Source organism: Borostomias antarcticus, assembly GCF_949987555.1.
Source record: "Borostomias antarcticus genome assembly, chromosome: 14".
NCBI lineage: Eukaryota > Metazoa > Chordata > Actinopteri > Stomiiformes > Stomiidae > Borostomias > Borostomias antarcticus.
Window position 1 is genome coordinate 8,106,937 of NC_140247.1, and position 6,000 is coordinate 8,112,936.

Below are 6,000 nucleotides of genomic sequence, written 5' to 3' on the forward strand. Positions count from 1 at the left end.
AAGTTAAATAACATCCAATTCAAAGATGAGTATTCATGTTAACATTTCTTAGAATTATTTGGTATATTTGTTTACTGTTTGTTTACTAGATTTAATGCAGGTTGTCAGTCACTGATAAACAGAAGTGACTTAGCCTACACCCCATGTGACTCTTCATACAATAAACTAGCGGTCTGTCTGGCGTTTCAGAAGGGCATCATTTGCCTTGCCAAGGGGTAAAACCCACAGTACTTTATCTGGGTTAATGGGAGCCTCTCAGGGTTACTTACCCTACAAATTACACTGAGATTAATAGAAATGGCAATCGTCCTTCACCCATACCTTGTCAACCCCCCCATCTCTCTCTCTCTTTCTCTCTCTCTGTTTCTCTCTATCTTGTTCTCACTCTCTCTCTCTGGTAAACACATACTGTACACACAGTAAAGATAAGTGTCATGTCAAAATGTAATCTTAAATGTGAGTAATTATCTCTTAATTGGAGGACAAGTCATTTCCTTCCCATCAACACAGCATTTGAAATTGCCATTAAAATGTGTTCTTTCCTGGTATATGGCTCATCAAGTTTCTTCAGTCGATGTGAATTGATATTGTGCTCTTTCATTCTTTGCATTCCTTTGAATGACACCTGGCTGAAAATTGTGTGATTTAATTATTATCATCTGTGAAAGAGAATTCAAAATGCTTTCACGGGCGTTTAACAATATGTTTAATTGAAATTGCTTTTCTAGCATCTGGAGTCTAACTTCAGGGACTCATTCATTGCCGTGTATTGGATGAATGGCATATACCTTCACATAATTTTGCACAGAAATAGAAACAAATACACACACACATACACACACATTCTCTTTGTGGCCACTAGAGTGCTGTGCTGTATTGCAGATAGAACTGGTGAAACCTGTGTTATAAGCAGAGTGTCTCTGGCTCTGTGCTTCTATCAGCTCTCATCATAAATACTGGTTTCCCATGTTTCTAGAATCATTTACCATATGGTTCAGGTACCCAACACACCAGTGTTTACTTTGTGCAGTGTGTAACATTGCAAACAAAATGTGCTGCTATATATCTGTTTCTATGGTGAATTATCATATGAATATGAATTGCAGCTACAATATCATGCCACTTTCTCATGGTACGTTCTGTAAAGATCAACGTTTTGTCTTAACTGGTGTGAGTATTGCTGTATAAAGGGTGAGCCCATGCCTAGCAACCATGCCTAGCAACACTACCAACCAAAGGGTCCACAGCCTTTCTGCGCTGTTACCTTAGTATGAGACAATATTTGTAATATTTTATATTTCAGTGCTGCCTGGTGTTATGTAATTGGAATCCCACGAGGCTTAGGCTGTTATCATTCAGAGACATTTCTCAATGTTCTCTGTTTTTGACTGCAATATGCGTAGTATCCTCATGCCATGCAATTACTGTTGGTTTGGACTCTTATTTGTGGTGACTCTACTCTAGGTGGCCATGCTTGTTAGCTGCTTTATCAAGGTCTAGACTAAATTATATCATACAGCCCTCTGCAGAGGTGAGCATCTCTGTGCTTCGTTAGAACAAGGAGCGTCACTGTGCCCCCAGCACACTGCTAGTAGGCCCTGGCAACGGAGTAACACACTCAAATGATACAGAGTAGGGCAGATTTTCAAGTTGCATGTAAAATATATTCATTGCTCCCATATGTATTACAGCTTGGTCTCTCAAGCTGCTGTGGGCCAGGTAATCATTGTTAGAGCCATGACCTCTCATCCTGGTTGCTCCATCTATTTACTGACAGGGTGAGCAGAGAACAGAGAGCTCCTGCAATTACTGTATGAAAACACGCCTGCTGCTGCTGAGACAACATGAGTGTCACTTCCCTCAGAGTCAAAGGAGAAATTAATGAGTTTCTATCACAACTAAATAGTTCCACACAATTTGGTTGATGAGTTCATTAACTGTAATCTGTTTCAAATGCCTCTTGACATGTGTATGTAAATTAAAGTAAAGAAGTGTGCCCTTTGGTATTGTCTAAACTCATCACGGTATCAGATTCATGCAAATAACTTGTAAGTAAGTTTGTGCCATTGAGTGTCTTGCTTGATTATGATGCATCACCTCATTTCTTAAAGGCATTAATACTGTAATTAATACATTGAAATATCATTAAAAATTCAGAGCAATTAATATAGACCTTGAGTTACCTGCATTGGCTCTACATGTTATCCATTATTGATTCATTAATAACCCGTTTAAATTAAAATAAATTATTTATGTGCTGTAGATGGACCGCTTGGTCATTGTTTTGCATATAAAGTAGTCAAGAAAAGGTCCAGTGGTTGTTTGTTTGTTCATTCACTATTTCATGATGGCAGCTGGGTAGGTACAGTATATGCACACAGTCTATAGCATCATTATTACAACCATTTTAAGGCAATGCCTTTTTCAATTGATATCTTTCTATCCCCCATAACCCTGCTACAATTGTGTCATAACTGTGTTTTCACTCCGTTCATGTTTACTCATATGCAACTGTTAGAAGTAAATGTTTTGTTGTTGTGGCTCTTTGCCAATGGTTCTAATTTTATGATCTCAATACAGGCTTGTTTAGTTATTGCACCTCTAAATGTTAATTTCAAATGAAGAAAATGAAAGCACTATACAGTCCTGTATATGTGTCCCTCAGCACACCAGGCCAATCCAAAACAACTCACCACAAAGGGTCTCAAGGTGGCTACATTTTTAATGACTTTTTGTTTTTAATTGAACACGCGGAGACATCCTCAAAGCCCTGGAGAGGCTGGAGATGGGGGGTTCTGGATGTGGAGCGTTTTATTCTCTCTATCTGCATCTTTACTAGAATGACAGATTCTCTCTTTCTTCATCTTTACTAGAGAGACAGAAACAGAATGCTTTACTTGATTCCATGACTCGTGCACATGTGGAGGCTATACTGTTTGGTATTCTCTCCATCAAAGGTGATAAGAAGTCGTGTTTTGTAGTGTGACAGAGTTTAGCACTTTATGCTAACTACAGTCGGTATATATCCTGAATATCTCCACAGCTGGGCCACTTTATGAAGTTGATATGCAGCAGGTGTACTGCTCAGGACCCAAGGATGTACATGAGTATTACATTGCATTAGTCATTCAGCTGACACTTTTATCCTACTACTTGCCAGACCTCACAAGTGCATCTTCTTTCTAAAACAAGTGACTAAGAGCATAATCTAGTGCTGAAGGCAAAATGCAAGAATAGCAATCTAAAAATACAATAGGTGCTTAAGAGGGAATATCGTGGTAGTACTTCTTGAAGAGATGAGTTTTGAGCCTGCGGTAAAAGATGGGCAGCGACTCTGCTGTCTTGACATCAGTGGGCAGTTCATTCCACCACTGCGGGGCCAGGACAGAGAAGAGCAGTGACCATGTCGATCGACCGCAGGGGCCTCGGAGTGACGGGGCAACCAGTCGCCCAGAGGTAGCAGAGCGTAGTGGCCTGGAGGGGGTGTAGGGCTTGACCATGGCCTGAAGGTAGCAGGGAGCTGTTCCTTTTATTGCCCTGTAGGCTAGTACCAGAGTTTAAAACTTGATGCGAGCTGCTACAGGGAGCCAGTGTAGGGAACGGAGAAGGCAAGTTGTGTGGGAGAACTTGGGGTGGTTGAACACCAGGCGAGCAGCAGCTTCTGGACAAGTTCCAGGGGTTTAATGGCTGACGCCGGGGCCCCAGCAAGGAAGGAGTTGCAGTAGTCCAAGCGGGAGATGACCAGGGCCTGGATGAGTATCTGCGCCATTTCATCAGTGAGGAAAGGGCGAATCCTCCTGATGTTGTAGAGCATGAATCTGCACGAGCGTGTGATGGATGTGATATGTGCGGAGAATGACAATCCAGGGTCACACCCAGATTCCTCAAAGTCCCGAGTCAGCGTCATCGCTGTGTCTTCAATGGTGATGGCCAGGTCCCGGTGCAGCCAAATCCATCATGGCCATCATGGGTCCAAAAGGCGAATATGTTCCACATGAGGGATGACGTAAGTATACCAGGTTTCATACATTTTTGTCTAACAGCGTGGAAATGCCAGCACTTTCAAATTTGAGTTTTGATTCATTGATTGTAGCGCCAGCTATGGTTTAATGCAAATGCTTTGACCTGGTGCAACATGATAGTGCCCTCTTCATGTCTAGTGAGTTTAATGTCCCTAGATTATTGTTGTACGAAATTATAAGCACTTGAACTTTGTGGCCCAATTTTTTACATTTTTGAATGACAGTTTCTCCGCCATCTTGGATTGGATTTATTAGCTTTTAACACCCTATAGAGAGACATGGACCCTAAACATACTTGTGAAATTTCAGACCGATCGGACTTACGGTTTATGAGACAAAACTTTTTGTAGGTTTTGACAAATTTTCAACCTGCAGCCAAATCCATCATGGCGGAGATCATGGCTCAAAATTGCAAAGTTGTTCCTACCAAGTTTCATACATTTTCATCAATCGGGGTGGACATGGCAGCATTGTATGCTAAATTGCTTATTATAGCGCCACCTATGGGTGAATCATGGTGAGTCTTATGGCGTAGTTACTCATGGTCTGTAGTTGCAACATGCTGAGTTACAGCATTTTTATTGAGGACTTCAAGAGTTATTCGAGGGCGTCAAGGAAAATAATAAGAATACCAACAATTCCAATAGGGTTCTACGCACCTTCGGTGCTTGACCCCTAATAAATATAGCTACAAGCAGCGATATGGGGGCCAAGCAGGAAATGCGACGCATCACACCAAACTCAACAAGTGAGGCACGCCATCATTCAAATCCCTACCGCAGTTTTGAAAATCGGGCATACGGCTTAGCATAAACGCACTTCCATCTTCTACAGGTTGGTGGCGCTAGAGAGTTTGAGGTGTCGACATATACTTGGTGACAGGGGTCACAGGACAGTCCCTGATGAGTGTGCCCCATATGGTTTTGATACATCAAAATGTTATTGAGATATGACCACACTTCCCGTTTGGTGGTTTCGCTGCCAATTTTGATTGGCTGTCATGGGCCAATCGGTTCGCCTCCTGAGAAAGACTTGTCTCTGGCCTATCCAACCACCTGGTGGAAGTGTGGCTGAGGGGGATTCATCAGAACACGGGGAAAAAAACCCATTCATTACCGATGTGGTCTCGACGCAGCGCTGCAGAGCAGGGAAATGAGAGCCAGGAGGAACAGCTGCCGCTCCTCATCTCCGCTGCCCTCTGTTCTTAGAGGAGAGAAAGTAGAGGTGACAATACACTGTGGATTATATCTCAAACAACATTGTTATTGTACTGTTGCATTATTACATAATTGACATGGGTTGGTATTCGTATGGCTTTAGAAAATCACATTTTTATAGTCCTTCATTAAGGGGACATATGATGGAAAACTAAATTTTTAAGTTCTGTTGCACATATATTTTGGTCTCTGATGGTCCTGCCAATGTGCAAACATCGATGTCAAACAACTCAGTCATTTGTTTCTGGTCTGCCTTGCATGTCCTGCTCTGTAAGCCAACAAGCCATTATGAATTTTCAACACTTGTGATGTCACACGTAGTCATTTGAATACACATTATGATATTCCCCGCCCACTTTCCCCGCCCAATTTGCTTTCTCTATTTAGACAGTTTTCCTCACTAGAGAACCAGATTTGCCAAGTCCGCTTAGAACACGCAACTTTGGTTTTCTTACCCAAATATGGTAACACTTTATAATAACACCCAGCTACAATATAACGCCTTTATAAGCTATTAGTAGATACTGAACTAATCATGAATAAACCATTTATATACATTTGTAAATGATTAATACATTTTTTATAACTGTATTTGTATAACATTTACAAATGATTTATACATTATTCATAATGAGAGGTCTGCTCTGCCGGAAACCTTGCGGAAAAAAAATAGTGACCATTGTTGTATTGTGTTGTATATGCAGCCTTTACTTTCAATCAATCAATCAAAGCTTTATTCGTACAGCGCATTTCATACACAG